The 24184-nt window shown below is 46.9% G+C and overlaps 1 long non-coding RNA gene across 1 annotated transcript; it reads right to left on the bottom strand.

The window, feature by feature from the left end:
* Positions 1-2142: 2142 nt before the first annotated feature.
* LOC138231376 (uncharacterized) lies at positions 2143-3359 on the bottom strand. Its single transcript, XR_011186635.1, has 4 exons — positions 3324-3359; positions 2973-3020; positions 2615-2676; positions 2143-2388 (listed from the first exon to the last, which is right to left on the bottom strand). It is a non-coding gene; the product is annotated as an uncharacterized lncRNA (long non-coding RNA).
* Between the last annotated feature and the right edge of the window lie 20825 nt (positions 3360-24184).

Here is a 24184-nt window from a genome sequence, read left to right as displayed (position 1 = left end):
TAAAGCCAGTACTTTAATATTGTTTTATGTATGTTTATCAATAGTGGGTACTGCCCTAATTCGGTCCTGCACCCGTTGTTAGGTGTTTTTTAGGTGTTGTTAGGGCTTCTACCAAATATGAACACATTGCTTTAAAATGTATACAATTCTAATATTTCCTTTTTTCCCATTGAAAGTATAACATATGTGGTGTGAGAAAGAGGTCCTCATTTAATTGCATGAAACTCTGGCACTGGCGCAACAAACTGAACAAAGTTCAAGGGGGTATACGCTTTCTGTAGACACTTTATTTCCTCTTTTTCCATACTCTAAGAAATGATTTGGGAAACCTGTGGGACACTGGAGGTCATTATACATGAGCCTCTTTCTGCACCTTTTAAGCCATTGAAACCTAGTTGCCTTGTTACAAGGTCTAATATTACAGTAGGTGTGGTTTCCGTCTCCTAATTTCTGAGAATGATCAAATTGGGGAATAAGTTGTAGGGAATACCACTCTTGCACTTCTAAGAAAAGACTATCTCAAATGAAACTCGCTATAGAAAGACATCTTGTTGAAAAATTCTTTATTTTTTGTAATTGCTAAAGAAAAAACATTCATCAAGTCCTTCACAAATGTTTTGTTTGTGACTTTCTCTGTCGTTCCCTTTCACACTCAACTGAATTATGTGTTATGTCTTGTAAACGTAATCAAACATTTCACTTAGGTGTGTGGGTTAACACAAACCCATATTGTATGAAACATTCAGTTTTTCATTCACGTTTTTTCTAACAATTGCATCCGTGCTAGGACTACAGTAAACAACACTTTTTACTAAAGTAAATGAAATTGTTCATTAAACAAGACACATTGTTTTAAATGTATGCAATACGACGACACTAAAAACAACACTGAAACTTTTCATTGAAATACTGGACGAGATTGTGCATATTCAATGGATTTCTCCTGGTGCTTTTTTTCATCAGTCTTTTCATATTCTTGTTCTCTACTCAGGTGTCTCCTGTTCCTTTGGTGATGTCTGCTGTACACACATGGCATCATACACTTGAGCAAAGTGTGATACCACCATTTGTTCTTCTCCTAAAATAAAGATGAACATTGACAAAAGTCAGAAGCACTCTTTTCTTTGACAGACGAACAAAACAATGCAAGAATAACCATACTCTCTGTTCCTTACTCATTTCTACCTACCTGTTTGACAACTTTGTCTGCTTCAGTCAGGAAAGGGTCCTGGGGCTGACTCTGAGCAATCTGAGAAGAGCTCTCTGTAATCTTCTCCCCTACATTGGCTACATTGTGCTGTGTTTGAAATCCAGGTATCGCCTCCGGTAAGTTCCTCGGTCCTTTTTGGGACTTGAAAGGGTAGAATCATTTTGTGACTACATTTCATTGTCATCCAGTGATATGTTCTGGTTTGTGTTCGATTACTGTAGGCGTTCAAGTATTTTCTTTTTGTTCTAGATTGGCAGTGTTTGAGATGGTAGGAACTTGTCATATTCTCAACTTATTTTCTCTATGAGACTCTGAATGCTCTGTAAGCATACTATTTTAGCAATTCTTAGAATTCTGAAAGCAGTATTACCTGTATCATTTTTTGTCTTGGTAGTAGTATTGCAGCTCCAACATCAGCACTTAAATAATGGTTTTTGATGTTACTTGTCCTTGGAGTTAGTATACTCCTGAGAAGTCAAGAGAAATCTTACGTAAGCATTAATTATGTTTCACTTTTGAAAGCAAAGTACGTGTCAAGTACTTTGAAGTTATTTGTTGATACTTGTAAGCACTTTCGTTGATTATTATTATCCTTCAATTAGTTATTACAAGTCCAACATTCTCTACATGATCTCACTCCATATTCAGAATGTGGGAATACAGTTGTGTTAAGGAAATGCCACTGAATAGATAGTAGCTGCACTCTACAAAGATGAATTTGCTAATTAATCAGTCAGGGACACAGCTTATACTTCAGTAGTCTTAGATCATGTAATGATGATTATTGTACTTTATAACTAGAAAAATCCCCATATCCTGTTCATTGCCCCTTTTTCAGTCATGTGGATTGACTTATGCCTGAAGTGGTTAATTCTCACCTTGACATCTCATAGAACAACTGAATCTCTACCAAGGGTGAATGTGTCCTTCCTCTTAATGTCTAAAAGAAAAGGTTAAAATTCATTGAAGCAAAATGCAACAACCCAAAATGTTGGGGAGGTCGTTTCCACAGTTATTTCATATGACAGTGCTTGGAGTGAAACTACATGACCATGGTGAAGAAGTAAAAACACTTTACCTTGTTCCTCCTGACTGATGTCCTTATGGGTGTTTTGCACAGTTGAGCGTTTTGTGTCTTGTCGTCTTTGTAGGCAACAGCCCTCTTCCCTGGGATAGAACTAGATGATATTTAGACACGTTAATTTGACTTCTCCATTGTTCACATTGATGTGGCATATCATGCATATCTTGTGTATTATTTATTGTAGTTGGTTTTGTCATTGTGTAAAGAAGCCACCTTTCAAGGCACTATATAAAATAATGTTTGTTATTATTATTTACATTTTTCATCGTAAAATTTGGCGAAGAGTCTTAAGAGAATATCAAAGAACACGTTGCTCTTACCTTTCCATTCCAAGAAATGCCCTCAGCTCGGATTGCAGAGATTGACCTCTCTGTCTCAAATTCTGAGAAACATAGACTCGATTGAAAAATGACCATTTCCTAAGATTCACATAACATCACCAGTCAACATTTGCCACTTGACATCAATAGAAACCATAGAGTACATGACATTTCCAATCAGTTTTCTTTCAAGGTACAATACCAATCGCCTTGCCAGAAGAGTTATACTGCGGTAGATAAATATTACAAATGTCAGATGCACGCAGAGTTGTTTGGATTACTATGAAAAGATTGGCAAATATATTTATGTTCATTATATTTCTTGGAGTGACAGAGCTAAAGAGAAAAAAATACTTACCTTTATCTCTGCAGACAGGATCGCAAGGGATTCCCTTATACTGGGTTCCTATATAACAAATAATACGTTATTCAAAAAACATGATATTTCTCTGTCCATTGGCAGCATGATTGTTTATCATTACAGTTTTAGTTAGCTTTAATTTTGTAAACCCCAAGTAAACATAGTTTTTGCCTTTCTATGAACTTTTTGGCATTTCAATTCAGTTGTTTGTAAGCTTATTTTACAGTTGCTAGGTTGATGAAGTTCCTGAACTGTGCAGTATTTCTTTTGGGTTTGGTGCGAATCATATTCTAGCGGTTGGGGGAAAAAAGCACAGGTGCCATCCCACCATTAAACCCTGAAACTTACCTTAGCCGATTCTTCAACTAAATCAGACATGTTAACTAAGTGTTACAGTATGTTTCAAAGTGTGTATTTTAGCAAACACAACTGAAGTTCTGTTGTCTCCTTGGAGACACCTGGAACTGGTGTGATGCTGGTTCTATGACATCATTCGTTCTAAATGTAAATGCAGGTATTGGCACAACATAGTAAATTGATGTAAAGCTATGGATCCATTTATGATTTTCACTCAGTTTGACAGAGTTCCTGTCGTGTGGTTAAACTTTGTGTTACGGAGGGTTAACTGGGGTTCTGGCTACTAGTTAGGCTTGGTCATTCAGTCATCTGGTTCATGAAATAGGAAGCTAAGAGATCTGTGTTTTAGTTTTACTGTTTGTTTTTGTTCCATAGAATAAGAAATGTTTCATTAATATTAGTAATAGAGTAGCTGTTTCTCTAAACAGTGTGTGTCAGTTTGCACTGCAGGTGTGCCAGGTAGAGACCATTTAAGAACCCAAAAATATGCTGTCATTTACTGCCGTGGCTAACTTCTGTTAACCTTGTCTCTCACTCACTTTGATGAGCAAAATGTTCATACATAAAGCATACATTTCTGATTGGTCAGAAGAAGCTTCTTAACATATAAGGTATAAAGAAAGTCAGAAAGTTAGGCACTTAGGTCAGCCTTAGGCAGTTAACCAAGACCATAATCCGATAAGAAGCTATTCCCTTTCATGTTGCTAAATCACATGTAGGATACATGAGTTACACCTCCACTTAAGAGACCTTAAAGAGACCTTGGCCAGCCAGGGGTGTAGAAAACCGTAAAACAGTTCTTGAGGACCTAATTGTTAACTCTTAACAGTCAAAGGTTCCTTCAGTCCTATGAGAAATATTTTAGAATTGAACTAAAGTGTGTTTCCGATACAGGAGCATATGTCTGTCAGGGCCTGTTGGAGAGGCCCTGGATGAGAACCCCTGGCTGCAGTTCCACATCCCCCTGAAAGTAAATAGAGCCATAAGCACGGAGCTAAGGACACTGCTCCAGGACATGCTGGCTGTCGATCCTGACCAGCGACCAGAAGCCATCCAGCTGAAGAAGCAAGTCAGGCAAGCCATGGCACGAGAGAAAACATCTTTGTAGTGACTGATAGCAAGATGTCCGTGACCAAGGGCAATTCGTCTGAGTAAAGTCTGATTTCATTTTTATGTCCCGAAAGGCCACTGCCTTTGTGCTGTAGATTTCTGATTTAGACGGGCATTTCTATGGACAACTTTGACTTTTCTGTGGGTCCAATGAAAATAAGTTTTTTAACTTATTCTTTGTTACAGTTTTCGAAAGTTTAAAGACATTCACTGAGTTGACGATAAAGGAAAAGTTTCATCTTTCACCTCTTCGATGGTAGGCTGGTCAGAGGTATATGTGTCTACATGTCTTCATTCTCCATGTTTGTAAGTATGGAGATTTTGTATTGTGTGCTTTTGCACTGTTCTGCTTTATTGAAAGAAATCAGATGCTCTTCCTGAAGTCTGAATTTTTGGTGGGGGATTTAAAAACTTTTTTACAATTTTAACTGTTTCAAAACATTTTAAGGTATAATACCATTCATCTTGCCAGAAAATATATACTCCAGTAGATTAAACGTAGAAATGTCAGATGCATGTAGAGTTTGTTTATACAGATGCAGCCATTCAGAGTTCGCGGTACAAACCCGTACCGCTGGCATCTACGCCCTACTGCGGTACGTGATTGGCTGGTCAAAATGACCGATGGGCACTCGTGGTGCGTTGGTCGGTCGTGGAAGGATCTAATCATATAATGTCTTTAATGTGAATTTTTTGATCCGCTTAGTATTGAGTATTTATATGGAATTGTACCACTGTAGGGAAATTTTAGTAGCTGAGCATAAAAAGAATAGGAGCATAACGCATGTGAAGGCCATAAACAATATTAATTTTGGAACATAAACATATTATGTAAACTGTATATGGCTGGTCTCGGTACATTAAAGAAAAAATACACAGCAGTCTTCCATTTCTCCCTAAACATTTTAAGCATCAAAATTTTCAAAAACGGTCCCCAAATATGCAATTGCTGTATAGAATGAATTTTAATTAAAAAAAATTATTTAACACGAAAATTAAGCTTTTTACGTTCCTCCGCCTGAGAATATAGTCCCTTGTTGCTGCGCAACGCAGAAACACAGCCACGAGTAACTAGCAAAGAGAGGACACTAGCTAGCCAATATGATAAAGGAATAAACTACTTTTTTTATTTCTTCAGCACATTTATTTGAACATTTCCATCAATTCTACAAGCACTGAAAAACTGTCCAATCCCTAGTTTGTGAGGAATTTTCTTTTACCATAACAGACATAAAAACTTCCTTGCTTTTAACAGAGCATTTCATAATTTCTAACAACGCAAATGATTTACACTGCGACACTTATAATTCAACGAGAGCTCAAAAATATCACAAGTATCCTCAAGAATGCAACAGACAGCAGCAAAAGATACATGAGAATCCAAGGTTTTTTATCTACGCTAAGACGTAGTCTTAAAGATTTCTTTATCAAACAGTGAAGTCAAAATTCCGGTGTGTGCGTATATTAGAGAATATAGCACTCCTTCGAATGTGTTTCAGCCAATCAGATTTTAGGACCGGAATTATTGGTTTTGTAATAGGGAATATAGTATGGAATCACGTATCTAAAGAAATGAATAATGATATTAATTAGGATCTGAATATCTAAAAATGTGTCACACAATGTGCCACAAAAGTTCCACACAACAAGGCAAGACTGTGAAAGGTCAATAGGCCTGACTAGTGTGCACAACACGGTGCAGTGGGCTGGCAGCTGTGTGTTGTGACGCAGTGGTGGCCTGGCACGGTATGGTGCGCTGGTAGCTGTGTGATGCAGCTGTGGCCGGGCACGGTGAGGTGCGCTGGCAGCTGTGTGATGCAGTGGTAGCAGGGCACAGTGAGGTGCACTGGTAGCTGTGTGGTGTGACGCAGTGGTGGGCTGGCACGGTGAGGTGCGCTGGCAGCTGTGTGGTGTGACGCCGTGGTGGCCTAGTACAGTGAGGTGCACTGGCAGATGCGTGACGCAGTGGTGGCCTGGCACGGTGAGGTGCGCTGGCAGCTGTGTGGTTTGACGCAGTGGTGGGCTGGCATGGTGAGGTGCGCTGGCAGCTGTGTGGTGTGACGCCGTGGTGGCCTAGTACAGTGAGGTGCACTGGCAGATGCGTGACGCAGTGGTGGCCTGGCACAGTGAGGTGCGCTGGCAGTTGTGTAGTGTGACGCAGTGGTGGCCTTGCACGGTGAGGTGCGCTGGCAGCTGTGTGACGTAGTGCTGGCCTGGCACGTTGAGGTGCGCTGGCAGCTGTGTGACGCAGTGGTGGGCTGGCACGGTGAGGTACGCTGGCAGCTGTGTGACGCAGTGGTGGCCTGGCACAGTGTGGTGTGCTGGCAGATGTGTGGTATGACACACTGGTGGCCTTTCATGGTCAGGTGCGTTGGCAGTTGTGTATTGTGATGCAGTGGTGGCCTGGCACGGTGAAGTGCACTGGCAGCTGTGTAGTGTGTCACAGTGGTGGGCTGGCATGGTGAGGTACGCTGGCAGGTGTGTGACGCTGTGGTGCCTGGTACGGTGAGGTATGCTGGCAGCTGTGTGACGCAGTGGTGGCCTGGCACAGTGTGGTGTGCTGGCAGCTGTGTGGTATGACGCTGTGGTGGCTTTGCACGGTGAGGTGCGTTGGCAGTTGTGTAGTGTGACGCAGTGGTGGGCTGGCATGGTGAGCTGCACTGGGAACTGTATGACACAATGGTGGCCGGGCACGGTGAGGTGCACTGGCAGTTGTGTAGTGTGATTCAGTGGTGGCCTGGCACAGTGAGGTGCACTGGCAGCTGTGTGCTGTGAAGCAGAGGTGGCCTGGCACGGTGAGGAGCGCTTGCAGCTCTGTGACGCAGTGGTGGCCTGGCACGGTGAGGTGCGCTGGCAGCTGTGTGATTCAGTGTTGGCTGGGCAGCTGTGTAGTGTGTCGCAGTGGTGGGCTGGCATGGTGAGGTGCGCTGGGAACTGTATAACGCAGTGGTGGTCTGGTACGGTGATGTGTGCTGGCAGCTGTGTGACGCAGTGGTGGCCTGGTACGGTGAGGTGCGCTGGCAGCTGTGTGATGTATTGGTTGCCTGGCACAGTGTGGTGTGCTGACAGCTGTGTGGTATGACGCAGTGGTGCCTTTGCATGGTGAGGTGCGCTGGCAGCTGTGTGGTGTGACACAGTGGTTGCCTGGCACGGTGAGGTGCGCTGGCAGCTGTGTGGTTTGACGCAGTGGTGGGCTGGCACGGTGAGGTGCGCTGGCAGTGGTTTAGTGTGACGCAGTGGTGGCCTGGTACGGTGAGGTGCGCTGGCAGCTTTGTGATGGAGTGGTGGCCTGGCACGGTGAGGTGCGCTGGCAGCTGTGTGGTGTGATAGAGTGGTGGCCTGGCACGGTGAGGTGTGCTGGCAGCTGTGTGGTGTGACACAGTGGTGGCCTGGCACGGTGAGGTGTGCTTGCACCTCTGTGACGCAGTGGTGGCCTGGTACAGTGAGGTGCGCTGGCAGCTGTGTGGTGTGACGCAGTGGTGGCCGGGCACGGTGAGGTGCGCTGGCAGTTGTGTAGTGTGATTCAGTGGTGGCCTGGCACAGTGAGGTGCACTGGCAGCTGTGTGCTGTGAAGCAGGTGTGGCCTGGCACGGTGAGGAGCACTTGCAGCTCTGTGACGCAGTGGTGGCCTGGCACGGTGAGGTGCGCTGGCAGCTGTGTGATTCAGTGTTGGCTGGGCAGCTGTGTAGTGTGTCGCAGTGGTGGGCTGGTACGGTGATGTGTGCTGGCAGCTGTGGGACGCAGTGGTGGCCTGGAACGGTGAGGTGCTCTGGCAGCTGTGTGGTGTGACGCAGTGGTGGTCTGGTACGGTGAGGTGCGTTGGCGGGTGTGTGATGCAGTTGTGGCCGGGTACGGTAAGGTGCACTGGCAGCTGTGTGATATGTTATGCAGTGGTGGCCTGGCACTGTGAGGTGCGCTGGCAGCTGTGTGATGCAGTGGTGGCCGGGTACAGTGAGGTGCACTGGCAGCTGTGTTGTGTGATGCAGTGGTGGCCTGGCACGGTGAGGTGCACTGGCAGATGTGTGATATGTGATGCAGTGGTGGCCTGGCACTGTGAGTTGCACTGTCAATTGTGTGGTGTGAGGCAGTGGTGGCCTGGCACGTTGAGGTGCGCTGGCAGCTGTGTGACGCGGTGGTGGCTGGGCACAGTGAGGTGCACTGGCAATTGTGTGTGTGACGTAGTGGTGGCCTGGCACGGTGGGTGCGTTGGCAGTTGTGTAGTGTGACGCATTGGTGGCCTGGCACGGTAAGGTGCGCTGGCAGTTGTGTAGTGTAACTCAGTGGTGGCCTGACACAGTGAGGTGTGCTTGCAGCTGTGTGATGCATTGGTGGCTGGGCACAGTGAGGTGCACTGGCAATTGTGTGTGTGACGCAGTGGTGGCCTTTCATGGTGAGGTGCATTGGCAGTTGTGTAGTGTGACGCAGTGGTGGGCTGGCATCGTGAGGTGCGCTGGCAGCTGTGTGCTGTGACGCAGTGGTGGCCTGGTACGGTGAGATGTGCTGGCAGCTGCGTGATGCAGTGGTGGCCGGGTACAGTGAGGTGCACTGGCAGCTGTGTGGTGTGATGCAGTTTTGGCCTGGCTCTGTGAGGTGCACTGGCAGATGTGTGATGCAGTGGTGGCCTAGCTTGGTGAAGTGCACTGGCAGATGTGTGATATGTGACGCAGTGGTGGCCTGGCACTGTGAGGTGCGTTGGCAGCTGTGTGATGCATTGGTGGCTGGGCACAGTGAGGTGCTACTGGCAATTGTGTGTGTGACGCAGTGGTGGCCTGGTACGGTGAGGTGCGCTTGCAGCTGTGTGGTTTGACGCAGTGGTGGGCTGGCATGATGAGGTGCGCTGGCAGCTGTGTGGTGTGACGCAGTGGTGGCCGGGTACAGTGAGGTGCACTGGCAGCTGTGTGGTGTGATGCAGTGGTGGCCTGGCACGGTGAGGTGCGCTGGCAGATGTGTGATGCAGTGGTGGCCTAGCTTGGTGAAGTGCACTGGCAGATGTGTGATATGTGACGCAGTGGTGGCCTGGTACGGTGAGGTGCGCTGGCAGCTGTGTGATGCATTGGTTGCCTGGCACAGTGTGGTGTGCTGACAGCTGTGTGGTATGACACAGTGGTGGCTTTGCATGGTGAGGTGCGCTGGCAGGTGTGTGACGCTGTGGTGCCTGGTACGGTGAGGTATGCTGGCAGCTGTGTGACGCAGTGGTGGCCTGGCACAGTGTGGTGTGCTGGCAACTGTGTGGTATGACGCTGTGGTGGCTTTGCACGGTGAGGTGCGTTGGCAGTTGTGTAGTGTGACGAAGTGGTGGGCTGGCATGGTGAGCTGCGCTGGGAACTGTATGACACAATGGTGGCCGGGCACGGTGAGCTGCACTGCCAGCTGTGTGGTGTTACGAAGTGGTGGCCGGGCACGGTGAGGTGCGCTGGCAGTTGTGTAGTGTGACGCATTGGTGGCCTGGCACGGTGAGGTGCGCTGGCAGCTTGGTGATGGAGTGGTATCTGGCACAGTGAGATGCACTGGGAGCTGTGTGGTGTGAAGCAGAGGTGGCCTGGCACGGTGAGGAGCGCTTGCAGCTCTGTGACGCAGTGGTGGCCTGGCACGGTGAGGTGCGCTGGCAGCTGTGTGATTCAGTGTTGGCTGGGCACACTAAGGTGCGCTGCCAGCTGTGTAGTGTGTCGCAGTGGTGGGCTGGCATGGTGAGGTGCACTGGGAACTGTATAACGCAGTGGTGGTCCGGTACGGTGATGTGTGCTGGCAGCTGTGGGACGCAGTGGTGGCCTGGCACGGTGAGGTGCTCTGGCGGCTGTGTGGTGTGACGCAGTGGTGGTCTGGTACGGTGAGGTGCGATGGCGGGTGTGTGATGCAGTTGTGGCCGGGTACGGTAAGGTGCACTGGCAGCTGTGTGATATGTTATGCAGTGGTGGCCTGGCACTGTGAGGTGCGCTGGCAGCTGTGTGGTGTGACGTAGTGCTGGCAAGGTAAGGTGCGCTGGCACTTGTGAGACGCAGTGGTGGCCTGGTATGGTGAGATGCACTGGCAGATTTGTGATATGTGATGCAGTGGTGGCCTGGCACTGTGAGTTGCACTGGCAATTGTGTGGTGTGAGGCAGTGGTGGCCTGGCACGTTGAGGTGTGCTGGCAGCTGTGTGGTGTGATGTAGTGGTGGCATGGCACTGTGAGTTGCACTGGCAATTGTGTGGTGTGAGGCAGTGGTGGCCTGGCACGTTGAGGTGCGCTGGCAGCTGTGTGGTGTGACGCAGTGGTGGCCTGGTACGGTGAGATGCGCTGGCAGATGTGTGATATGTGACGCAGTGGTGGCCTGGCACTGTGAGGTGCATTGGCAGCTGTGTGATGCATTGGTGGCTGGGCACAGTGAGGTGCTACTGTCAATTGTGTGTGTGACGCAGTGGTGGCCTGGTACGGTGAGGTGCGCCTGCAGCTGTGTGGTTTGACGCAGTGGTGGCCTGGCACTGTGAGTTGCACTGGCAATTGTGTGGTGTGAGGCAGTTGTGGCCTGGCACGTTGAGGTGTGCTGGCAGCTGCGTGGTGTGATGCAGTGGTGGCATGGCACTGTGAGTTGGACTGGCAATTGTGTGGTGTGAGGCAGTGGTGGCCTGGCACGTTGAGGTGCGCTGGCAGCTGTGTGACGCGGTGGTGGCTGGGCACAGTGAGGTGCACTGGCAATTGTGTGTGTGACGTAGTGGTGGCCTGGCACGGTGAGGTGCGTTGGCAGTTGTGTAGTGTGACGCATTGGTGGCCTGGCACGGTAAGGTGCGCTGGCAGTTGTGTAGTGTAACTCAGTAGTGGCCTGGTACGGTGAGGTGCACTGGCAGTTGTGTAGTGCGACACAGTGGTGGCCTGACACAGTGAGGTGCGCTTGCAGCTGTGTGATGAATTGGTGGCTGGGCACAGTGAGGTGCACTGGCAATTGTGTGTGTGACGCAGTGGTGGCCTTTCATGGTGAGGTGCATTGGCAGTTGTGTAGTGTGACGCAGTGGTGGGCTGGCATGGTGAGGTGCTCTGGCAGTTGTGAAGTGTAACGCAGTGGTGGCCTGGCACGGTGAGGTGTGCTGGCAATTGTGTGTGTGACGCAGTGGTGGCCTTTCATGGTGAGGTGCATTGACAGTTGTGTAGTGTGACGCAGTGGTGGCCTGATACGGTGAGGTGCGCTTGCAGCTGTGTGGTTTGACGCAGTGGTGGGATGGCATGGTGAGGTGCGCTGGCAGCTGTGTGGTGTGACCCAGTGGTGGCCTGGTATGGTGAGGTGCACTCGTAGATGTGTGATATGTGATGCAGTGGTGGCCTGGCACTGCGTGGTGCACTGGCAGTTGTGTGATGGATTGGTGGATTGGCACAGTGAGGTGCACTGGCAATTGTGTGGTGTGACGCAGTGGTGGCCTGGCACGGTGAGATGCACTGGCAGCTGTGTGATTCAGTGGTAGAACGATCACAGTGAGGTGCACTGGCAGCTGTGTGGTGTGACATAGTGCTGGCCTGGCACGTTGAGGTACGCTGGCAGCTGTGTGACTCAGTGGTGGGCTGGCACGGTGAGGTGTGCTGGCAGCTGTGTGGTGTGACGCAGCTGTGGCCGGGCACGGTGAGGAGCGCTGGCAGCTGTGTGACGCAGTGGTGGCCTAGCACGGTGAGGTGCGCTGGGAACTGTGTGGTGTGACGCAGTGGTGGCCGGGCACGGCGAGGTGCGCTGGGAGTTCTGTGACGCAGTGGTGGCCTGGCACGGTGAGGTGTGCTGGTAGCTGTGTGACGCAGCTGTGGCTGGGTACGGTGAGGTGCGCTGGCAGCTGTGTGATGTAGTGGTGGCCTGGTACGGTGAGGTGTGCTGGTATCTATGTGATGCAGTGGTGGCCTGGCATGGTGAGGTGCGCTGGGAGTTGTGTGACGCAGTGGTGGCCTGCCACAGTGAGGTTGGATGGCAGGTGTGTGGTATATCGCAGTGGTGGCCTGGCACTGTGAGGTGCGCTGGCAGCTGTGTGATGGAGTGTAGGCCTGGCACAGTGAGGTGCGCTGGCAGCTGTGTGACGCAGTGGTTGCCTGGCACGGTGAGGTGCGCTGGTAGCTGTGTGGTGTGACTCTGTGGTGGCCTAGCACGGTGAGGTGCGCTGGCAGCTGTGTGAAGTGACGCAGTGGTGGCCTGGTACGGTGAGGTGTGCTGGAATCTGTGTGGTGTGACGCAGTGTTGTCCTTGCACGGTAAGGTGCGCTGGCAGCTGTATGATACAGTGGTGGTCTGGCAAGGTGAAGTACGCTGGGAGCTGTGTGGTGTGATGCAGTGGTGGTCTGGCACGGTGAGGTGCGCTGGCAGCTGTTTGACGCAGTGGTGGCCTAGCATGGTGAGGTGCGCTGGCAGGTGTGTGACGCTGCTGTGGCCGGGCACTGTGAGGTGCGCTTTCAGCTGTGTGACGCAGTGGTGGCCCAGCACGGTGAGGTGCGCTGGCAGCTGTGTGACGCAGTGGTGGCCTGGCACAGTGAGGTGTGCTGGCAGGAGTGTGGTATGACGCAGTGGTGGCCTGACACGGTTAGGTGCGCTGGCAGCTGTATGATGCAGTGGTGGCCTGACACGGTGAAGTTCGCTTGCAGCTGTGTGGTTTGATGCAGTGGTGGCCTGACACGGTGAGGTGCGCTGGGAGCTGTGTGACGCAATGGTGGCCTGGCACAGTGAGGTGCGCTGGCAGCTGTGGTATGACATAGTGGTGGCCTGGCATGCTGAGGTGCACTGGCAGCTGTGTGATGCAGTGTTGGTCTAGCACAGTGAGGTGCGCTAGTAGCTGTGTGGTGTGATGCAGTGGTGGCCCGGCACGGTGAGGTGCGCTGGCAGCTGTGTGGTGTGACGCAGCTGTGGCCGGGCACGGTGAGGAGCGCTGGCAGCTGTGTGACGCAGTGGTTGTCTGGCACGGTGAGGTGCGATGGCAGCTGTGTGACGCAGTGGTGGCCTAGCACGGTGAGGTGCGCTGGGAACTGTGTGGTGTGACGCAGTGGTGGCCGGGCACGGTGAGGTGTGCTGGCATCTGTGTGACGCACTGGTGGCCTGGCACAGTGAGGTGCGCTGGCAGGTGTGGTATGACATAGTGGTGGCCTGGCATGCTGAGGTGCACTGGCAGCTGTGTGATGCAGTGTTGGTCTAGCACAGTGAGGTGCGCTGGTAGCTGTGTGACGCAGCTGTGGCTGGGCACGGTGAGGTGCGCTGGCAGCTGTGTGATGTAGTGGTGGCCTGGTACGGTGAGGTGTGCTGGTATCTATGTGATGTAGTGGTGGCTTGGCACGGTGAGGTGCGCTTTCAGCTGTGTGATGCAGTGGTGGCCTGTCACAGTGAGGTTGGATGGCAGGTGTGTGGTATATCGCAGTGGTGGCCCGGCACTGTGAGGTGCGCTGGCAGCTGTGTGATGGAGTGTAGGCCTGGCACAGTGAGGTGCGCTGGCAGCTGTGTGACGCAGTGGTTGCCTGGCACGGTGAGGTGCGCTGGTAGCTGTGTGGTGTGACTCTGTGGTGGCCTAGCACGGTGAGGTGCGCTGGCAGCTGTGTGAAGTGACGCAGTGGTGGCCTGGTACGGTGAGGTGTGCTGGAATCTGTGTGGTGTGACGCAGTGTTGTCCTTGCACGGTAAGGTGCGCTGGCAGCTGTATGATACAGTGGTGGTCTGGCAAGGTGAAGTACGCTGGGAGCTGTGTGGTGTGATGCAGTGGTGGTCTGGCACGGTGAGGTGCGCTGGCAGCTGTTTGACGCAGTGGTGGCCTAGCATGGTGAGGTGCGCTGGCAGGTGTGTGACGCTGCTGTGGCCGGGCACTGTGAGGTGCGCTTTCAGCTGTGTGACGCAGTGGTGGCCCAGCACGGTGAGGTGCGCTGGCAGCTGTGTGACGCAGTGGTGGCCTGGCACAGTGAGGTGTGCTGGCAGGAGTGTGGTATGACGCAGTGGTGGCCTGACACGGTTAGGTGCGCTGGCAGCTGTATGATGCAGTGGTGGCCTGACACGGTGAAGTTCGCTTGCAGCTGTGTGGTTTGATGCAGTGGTGGCCTGACACGGTGAGGTGCGCTGGGAGCTGTGTGACGCAATGGTGGCCTGGCACAGTGAGGTGCGCTGGCAGCTGTGGTATGACATAGTGGTGGCCTGGCATGCTGAGGTGCACTGGCAGCTGTGTGATGCAGTGTTGGTCTAGCACAGTGAGGTGCGCTAGTAGCTGTGTGGTGTGATGCAGTGGTGGCCCGGCACGGTGAGGTGCGCTGGCAGCTGTGTGGTGTGACGCAGCTGTGGCCGGGCACGGTGAGGAGCGCTGGCAGCTGTGTGACGCAGTGGTTGTCTGGCACGGTGAGGTGCGATGGCAGCTGTGTGACGCAGTGGTGGCCTAGCACGGTGAGGTGCGCTGGGAACTGTGTGGTGTGACGCAGTGGTGGCCGGGCACGGTGAGGTGTGCTGGCATCTGTGTGACGCACTGGTGGCCTGGCACAGTGAGGTGCGCTGGCAGGTGTGGTATGACATAGTGGTGGCCTGGCATGCTGAGGTGCACTGGCAGCTGTGTGATGCAGTGTTGGTCTAGCACAGTGAGGTGCGCTGGTAGCTGTGTGACGCAGCTGTGGCTGGGCACGGTGAGGTGCGCTGGCAGCTGTGTGATGTAGTGGTGGCCTGGTACGGTGAGGTGTGCTGGTATCTATGTGATGTAGTGGTGGCTTGGCACGGTGAGGTGCGCTTTCAGCTGTGTGATGCAGTGGTGGCCTGTCACAGTGAGGTTGGATGGCAGGTGTGTGGTATATCGCAGTGGTGGCCCGGCACTGTGAGGTGCGCTGGCAGCTGTGTGATGGAGTGTAGGCCTGGCACAGTGAGGTGCGCTGGCAGCTGTGTGACGCAGTGGTTGCCTGGCACGGTGAGGTGCGCTGGTAGCTGTGTGGTGTGACTCTGTGGTGGCCTGGCACGGTGAGGTGCGCTGGCAGCTGTGTGGAGTGACGCAGTGGTGGCCTGGCACGGTGAGGTGCGCTGGCAGCTGTGTGGAGTGACGCAGTGGTGGCCTGGTACGGTGAGGTGCGCTGGCAGCTGTTTGACGCAGTGGTGGCATAGCATGGTGAGGTGCGCTGGGATCTGTGTGGTGTGACGCAGTGGTGGCCGGGTACGGTGAGGTGCGCCGGCAGGTGTGTGACGCTGCTGTGGCCGGGCACAGTGAGGTGCGCTTTCAGCTGTGTGACGCAGTGGTGGCTTGGCGCAGTGAGGTGCACTGGCAGCTGTGTGACGCAGTGGTTGTCTGGCACGGTGAGGTGCGATGGCAGCTGTGTGGTGTGACGCAGCTGTGGCCGGGCACGGTGAGGAGCGCTGGCAGCTGTGTGGTGTGACGCAGTGGTGGCCGGGCACGGTGAGGAGCGCTGGCAGCTGTGTGACGCAGTGGTTGTCTGGCACGGTGAGGTGCGATGGCAGCTGTGTGACGCAGTGGTGGCCTAGCAAGGTGAGGTGCGCTGGGAACTGTGTGGTGTGACGCAATGGTGGCCGGGCACGGTAAGGTGCGCTGGGAGTTGTGTGACGCAGTGGTGGCCTGGCACGGTGAGGTGTGCTGGCATCTGCGTGACGCAGTGGTGGCCTAGCACGATGAGGTGCGCTGGTAGCTGTTTGGTGTGATGCAGTTATGGCCGGGCAGGGTGAGTTTCGCCGGTAGCTGGGTGACGCATTGGTGGCCTGGAACGGTGAGGTGCGCTGCCAGCTGTGTGGTGTGACGCAGTGGTGTTCATCAGGCACAAGTTCATCAGTGAAAAGACCACTGGCATTTTTCCTTCCCCCTACATTCTCAGAACAGAATCAAATTTAATATTAGCATAATTTATTACAGTGCTAAGTTTAATATTATTTATTACTAATAGTTTATGCTAAAACCTAACTTTCTTAACGTGAGAAGTACTTATGTAAGTACCAACTGTACTGTACTTAAGTACTACCATAAGAAGTACTGCTGTATGCAACAAAAAAGGAGGAGTGGTGAAACAGCCCTACACATACAGTGTCAGTATGAACAGAGATTGTATCAGTATCAGTTCTTGCTTTGTGCTGGGTTTAGCAGTTTTCCAAACATTGTCTTTCAGCGAATGCCATACCATCTCTATTGGATTTAAATCTGGAGATTCGGCTGGAGTTTTCATCCAGTTCACTCGTTCTTCTATAAGCCTCGCCCTTGCTGCTGTGTGTTTCGGATCGTTGTCTTGAAAGAGACTGTGCCTTGATCCAATGTGCTCCCTGATATATGGGGCGGCATGCTGTGTGACCACGACTTCCTCGAAGAATTCACGACCTATAATCCCTTCGAAATAAAATTATTTTTCAAGCAATATAATGCAAGATGCTTTCTAGCATTGGGCAATGTGTTTTTTCTCGAAATTTTGTTTCGAGAGACTAGATAAGTTATTCAAGTGTTTATGATATGTCACTGTTGTGAATGTCTGTGGAGCCTGTCCTGACTGGTGGAGCTCATCCAGCTGTGTCTGGATATCTTGGTTAAATATTCAGCTAGTGTGTACTGTCTGTTTAGGGTTCTGTAGCATTCCACAGGGCTGGGCAGCTTGTTCCCCCCTCCCACCCCTCTCTGTGTACAGTAGAGCCTCCTGTCCTGGCTGGTAGAGCTCATCCAGCTGTGTCTGGCTAATATTAAAGCCAGTACTTTAATATTGTTTTCTGTATGTTTATCAATAGTGGGTATTGCCCTAATTTGGTCCTGCACCCGTTGTTAGGTGTTTTTTAGGTGTTGTTAGGGCTTCTACCAAATATTAACAAGTGCTCTTCCTGAAACTTACCTTAGCTGATTCTTAGGCTAAACCAGACAGACTTCTCAAATTCTCAAATATTATCAAATCTTGTTGGTGCAGAGGTGGTGGAGCCCATTACCAACAGACTCACAGCTGAAATTGCTGTGAAAAGGGCTTCTACCAAACATTAACATGTGGGTGAAAATGTATACAATTGTAATATTTCCTTTTTTCCCATTGAAAGTATAACATATGTGGTGTGAGAAAGAGGTCCTCATTTAATTGCATGAAACTCTGGCACTGGCGCAACAAACTGAACAAAGTTCAAGGGGGTATACGCTTTCTGTAGACACTTTATTTCCTCTTTTTCCATACTCTGAGAAATGATTTGGGAAACCTGTGGGACACTGGAGGTCATTATACATGAGCCTCTTTCTGCACTTTTTAAGCCATTGAAACCTAGTTGCCTTGTTACAAGGTCTAATATTACAGTAGATGTGGTTTCCGTCTCCTAATTTCTGAGAATGATAAAATTGGGGAATAAGGTGTAGGGAATGCCACTCTTGCACTTCTAAGAAAAGACTATCTCAAATGAAACTCGCTATAGAAAGACATCTTGTTGAAAAATTCTTTATTTTTTGTAATTTCTAAAGAAAAAACATTCATCAAGTCCTTCACAAATGTTTTGTTTGTGACTTTCTCTGTTGTTCCCTTTCACACTCAACTGAACTATGTGTTATGTCTTGTAAACGTAATCAAACATTTCACTTAGGAGTGTGGGTTAACACAAACCCATATTGTATGAAACATTCAGTTTTTCATTCAAGTTTTTTCTAACAATTGCATCCATGCTAGGACTACAGTAAACAACACGTTTTACTAAAGTAAATGAAATTGTTCATTAAACAAGACACATTGTTTTAAATGTATGCAATACGATGACACTAAAAACAACACTGAAACTTTTCATTGAAATACTGTACGAGATTGTGCATATTCAATGGATTTCTCCTGGTGCTTTCTTTCATCAGTCTTTTCATATTCTTGTTCTCTACTCAGGTGTCTCCTGTTCCTGTGGTGATGTCTACTGTACACACATGGTATCATACACTTGAGCAAAGTGTGATACCACCGTTTGTTCTTCTCCTAAATTAAAGATGAACATTGACAAAAGTCAGAAGCACTCTTTTCTTTGACAGACGAACAAAACAATGCAAGAATAACCATACTCTCTGTTCCTTACTCATTTCTACCTACCTGTTTGCCCACTTTGTCTGCTTCAGTCAGGACAGGGTGCTGGGGCTGACTCTGAGCAATCTGAGAAGAGCTCGCTGTGATCTTCTCCCCTACAGCGGCTACTGTACTCTGTTTGAAATCCAGGTTTCGCCTCCGGTAAGTTCCTCGGTCCTTTTTGGGACTTGAAAGGGTAGAATCATTTTGTGACTACATTTAGTTGTCATGCACTGATATGTTCTGGTTTGTGTTCGATTACTGCAGGCGTTCAAGTGCTTTCTTTTTGTTCTAGATTGGCAGTGTTTGAGATGGTAGGAACTTGTCGTTTTCTCAACTTATTTTCTCTATGAGACTCTGAATGCTCTGTAAACATACTATTTTAGCAATTCTTAGAAATCTGAAAGCAGTGTTACCTGTATCATTTTTTGTCTTGGTAATAGTATTGCAGCTCCAACATCAGCACTTAAATAATGGTTTGTGATGTTACTTGTCCTTGGAGTATACTCCTGAGAAGTCAAGAGAAATCTTACGTAAGCATTAATTATGTTTCACTTTTGAAAGCAAAGTACGTGTCAAGTAATTTGAAGGCATTTGTTGATACTTTTAAGCACTTTCGTTGATTATTATTATCCTTCAATTATTTATTACAAGTCCAACATTCTCTACATTATCTCACTCCATATTCAGAATGTGGGAATACAGTTGTTTTAAGGAAATGCCACTGAATAGATAGTAGCTGCACTCTACAAAGATGAATTTGCTAATTAATCAGTCAGGGACACAGCTTATACTTCAGTAGTCTTAGATCATTTAATGATGATTATTGTACTTTATAACTAGAAAAATCCCCATATCCTGTTCATTGCCCCTTTTTCAGTCATGTGAATTGAATTATGCCTGAAGTGGTTAATTCTCACCTTGACATCTCATAGAACAACTGAATCTCTACCAAGGGTGAATGTGTCCTTCCTCTTAATGTCTAAGTCGTCTTGTCTTGTCGTCTGTGAAGGCAACAGCCCTCTCCCCTGGGACAGAACTAGATGATATTTAGACACGTTATTTGACTTCTCCATCGCTCACATTGATGTGGATATGATTGTAATGCTCCGTTTTGTGGGCTTCCCAAGAAAACAATAAATCCCTTACTACTTGTTCGAAATGCAGTAGCTCAGATCCTAACAAAGTTATTTCTCCAATGTTTAGGAGGATATCGCCATAATAAAGGCATGCTTGTCATATGCTAAAAGAATAGCTTATAACAGGAAAGGCAAAGTCTGTTTTTTTTAAAAAGCTCATTTAAAGCCTGTGCCCCAGAAGGTCCATTTATGTTGAGCTGTGAAAGTGCTTTACAGTAAAATCCTTGTGTAAATGGTTAAAAGCAATGATCCAGGGACCAAAGGTGATTCAGGAGCCTAGAACCAATATTTGTGTGCTCGGTGCAGTCGGATGTTGAAATTTGTTCCTTGGACAAGCTGTAAGTGTAAACTCAAAGTATTGCCCTGGTCCACATTCTTTTTTTCATTGACCGTCTTTGTAAAAGACGCATTTTTTTCCAGTCATGCAAACTACAGTAATTTTTGAGAATCGATTCACCATGCCTTTCACATGCTCATAAAAGAGATTGATTTAGGAAAATAAACATATTACCATATGCAAACTGTACTGTATACAGTATGTATATGTATATTTAATGTCTTAACTGTGCCCGTTTAAGTATTGAATTTTTATATGGAATTTTACAACTGAAGGGAAATCTTAGTGCATGAGCATAAAAAGAATAGGAGCATACTGCAACGCGTGTGAAGGCCATAAACGATATTAATTTTGGAACATAAACATACAGTATATGGCTGGTCTCGGTACTTTAAAGAAAACATACACGAAACATGGTTTCATTATGACCAGAATCGGTCTTGAGATATTTTTAACTTGATTTATAGTTTTTGAGAGGTATGTCTTAACACTGATACTACAGTACATAAATACTGCTCACGTATATGTTTATAGGTTTATATTATGCATTTCATACGGTCAAATTAGTGATAGTGAAAACTTAAGATTTTTAAGGCTAAAAGTCAAATTCATTCTACAAATTAAGGCAAATGAAAATTCAGGACGGTAAAGTGCTAGAGGTGTAAAAAAATACAAAAATGCACATGAGCAAAAAGTTTTAGAAATGGAGCACACAGAAAAAAAGCCATGCGTATAGTGCAGAAGAGGGATGCAGGAACACTTGCTTAGATATACAAAAAAATCACAAAAAGGTGTATGTTACAAAAGAACATGCAAACATGTTCATCATGTACATCAATTTCCCTTCGCGATCAATAAAGTCTTATCTATAAACATGAAACAGAGTGAGGAATCAGAAAATTAGCATGCATAAAAAACAGCAATTCTGTCAATGAGCCCTAAATAATTAATAGCAACCATGGTTTCATGGAGGGCTTCTCAGATAGTTGGGCATTCAGGTAGATTGCCAGGTGAAAGGATTTGTAAACATACTTTGTTAAAGCAAGTCAGTTTTTTCCGCAACACATAAAATACATTTTTCCAAGAAAGTTTAGCCTTTGTCACTAATGAAACCACTAAATAAAGACATAAATATAGAAATCATAAGATTTTTTTTATTCAATGTTGGTAGCAGGATGAACTGTGCTAAGTGTATATATCACTCCAAGAAATATAATGAACATAAATATATTTTGCCAATCTTTTCATAGTAATCCAAACAACTCAGGGAGTGTCCAAGGAGACAACAGAACTTCAGTTGTGTTTGGTAAAATACACACTTTGAAACATACTGTAACACTTAGTTAACATGTCTGGTTTAGTTGAAGAATCGGCTAAGGTAAGTTTCAGGGTTTAATGGTGGGATGGCACCTGTGCTTTTTTCCTCCAACCGCTAGAATATGATTCGCACCAAACCCAAAAGAAATACTGCACAGTTCAGGAACTTCATCAACCTAGCAACTGTAAAATAAGCTTACAAACAACTGAATTGAAATGCCAAAAAGTTCAGAGAAAGGCACAAACTATGTTTACTTGGGGTTTCCAAAATTAAAGCTAACTAAAACTGTAATGATAAACAATCATGCTGCCAATGGACAGAGAAATATCATGTTTTTTGAATAATGTATTATTTGTTATATAGGAACCCAGTATAAGGGAATCCCTTGCGATCCTGTCTGCAGAGATAAAGGTTAGTATTGTTTTCTCTTTAGCTCTGTCACTCCAAGAAATATAATGAACATAAATATATTTGCCAATCTTTTCATAGTAATCCAAACAACTCTGCGTGTATCTGACATTTGTAATATTTATCTACCGCAGTATAACTCTTCTGGCAAGGCGATTGGTATTGTACCTTGAAAGAAAACTGATTGGAAATGTCATGTACTCTATGGTTTCTATTGATGTCAAGTGGCAAATGTTGACTGGTGATGTTATGTGAATCTTAGGAAATGGTCATTTTTCAATCGAGTCTATGTTTCTCAGAATTTGAGACAGAGAGGTCAATCTCTGCAATCCGAGCTGAGGGCATTTCTTGGAATGGAAAGGTAAGAGCAACGTGTTCTTTGATGTTCTCTTAAGACTCTTCGCCAGATTTTACGATGAAAAATGTAAATAATAATAACAAACATTATTTTATATAGTGCCTTGAAAGGTGGCTTCTCTACAGAATGACAGAACCAACTACAATAAATAATACACAAGATATGCATGATGACAATACACAGTTAGAGGAGACAGTAGATGGTCATTGTCAGTGTATTCTGAAGGTAGTTTTCCAATTTTTTGGAACAGGGTAAAAGAGGCCACCTCTACTAGAATCTTTGTCCTAACCAAAAATGTAACAAAGTATAATAATAATATTAAAAAGAATAATAATAAACTTTATTTATAGAGCACCTTTCATACAAATAGTGCTTTGGTGCTTTAAAAAGCAAGCGTAAAAATAAAATATTAAAATTGAGAGATAAACTTTCAGTTGTAAAGGAAAATACAGCAATACAGTAAAGCAACATACATGTCAATTAAATAAATACAAATTAGGAAAGTCGTAATAAAATAAGAACAATTAAAGAGAACTAAAAAAAGAAACAGAAATAGAAAGAACAAAGAACCACTTTAACTAAAAGCAACATTTTCAAATGTTTTTTAAAACAATGTACCGAGCTTGACTGCCTAATAAAAAGTGGAAGTGAGTTTCATAATTTAGAAGCATAAAAACAAAAAGCAGCCTCTCCACTCTTTCTGCATTTCACATGTGGTATTTGCAGTAGGCCAGTATGTGCAGATCTCAGGTCACGTATAGGAACATATGAAGACAGACATTCAGTAAGGTACAGACGTGCTAGGTCGCTTAAAGCTTTAAAAACAAGTAAAAGAACTTTCAAATTTATCCTAGATAATACAGGTGACCAGTGAAGTTTTTTCAAAACAGGAATGATATTCTCTTTCTTGTATTTGTTAGGATCTGTGCTACTGCATTTCGAACAAGTAGTAAGGGATTTATTGTTTTCTTGGGAAGCCCACAAAACCGAGCATTATAATCATATCCACATCAATGTGAGCAATGGAGAAGTCAAATTAACGTGTCTAAATATCATCTAGTTCTATCCCAGGGAAGAGGGCTGTTGCCTACACAGACGACAAGACACAAAACGCTCAACTGTGCAAAACACGCATAAGGACATCAGTCAGGAGGAACAAGGTAAAGTGTTTTTACTTCTTCACCATGGTCATGTAGTTTCACTCCAAGCACTGTCATATGAAATAACTGTGGAAACGACTTCCCCAACATTTTGGGTTGTTGCATTTTGCTTCAATGAATTTTAACCTTTTCTTTTAGACATTAAGAGGAAGGACACATTCACCCTTGGTAGAGATTCAGTTGTTCTATGAGATGTCAAGGTGAGAATTAACCACTTCAGGCATAAGTCAATCCACATGACTGAAAAAGGGGCAATGAACAGGATATGGGGATTTTGCTAGTTATAAAGTACAATAATCATCATTACATGATCTAAGACTACTGAAGTATAAGCTGTGTCCCTGACTGATTAATTAGCAAATTCATCTTTGTAGAGTGCAGCTACTATCTATTCAGTGGCATTTCCTTAAAACAACTGTATTCCCACATTCTGAATATGGTGTGAAATCATGTAGAGAATGTTGGACTTGTAATAACTAATTGAAGGATAATAACAATCAACGAAAGTGCTTAAAAGTATCAACAAATGCCTTCAAAGTACTTGACACGTACTTTGCTTTCAAAAGTGAAACATAATTAATGCTTACGTAAGATTTCTCTTGACTTCTCAGGAGTATACTAACTCCAAGGACAAGTAACATCACAAACCATTCTTTAAGTGCTGATGTTGAAGCTGCAATACTACTACCAAGACAAAAAATGATACAGGTAACACTGCTTTCAGATTTCTAAGAATTGCTAAAATAGTATGTTTACAGAGCATTCAGAGTCTCAGAGAAAATAAGTTGAGAATATGACAAGTTCCTACCATCTCAAACACTGCCAATCTAGAACAAAAAGAAAGTACTTGAACGCCTGCAGTAATCGAACACAAACCAGAACATATCAGTGCATGACAATGAAATGTAGTCACAAAATGATTCTACCCTTTCAAGTCCCAAAAAGGACCGAGGAACTTACCGGAGGCAATACCTGGATTTCAAACAGAGTACAATGTAGCCACTGTAGGGGAGAAGATCACAGAGAGCTCTTCTCAGATTGCTCAGAGTCAGCCCCAGCACCCTGTCCTGACTGAAG

Source organism: Lepisosteus oculatus, unplaced genomic scaffold (genome assembly GCF_040954835.1).
Source record: "Lepisosteus oculatus isolate fLepOcu1 unplaced genomic scaffold, fLepOcu1.hap2 HAP2_SCAFFOLD_58, whole genome shotgun sequence".
Classification (NCBI taxonomy): domain Eukaryota; kingdom Metazoa; phylum Chordata; class Actinopteri; order Semionotiformes; family Lepisosteidae; genus Lepisosteus; species Lepisosteus oculatus.
The sequence above is the reverse complement of the archived record's forward strand: the minus strand, read 5'-3'. Positions and strand labels throughout refer to the sequence as shown.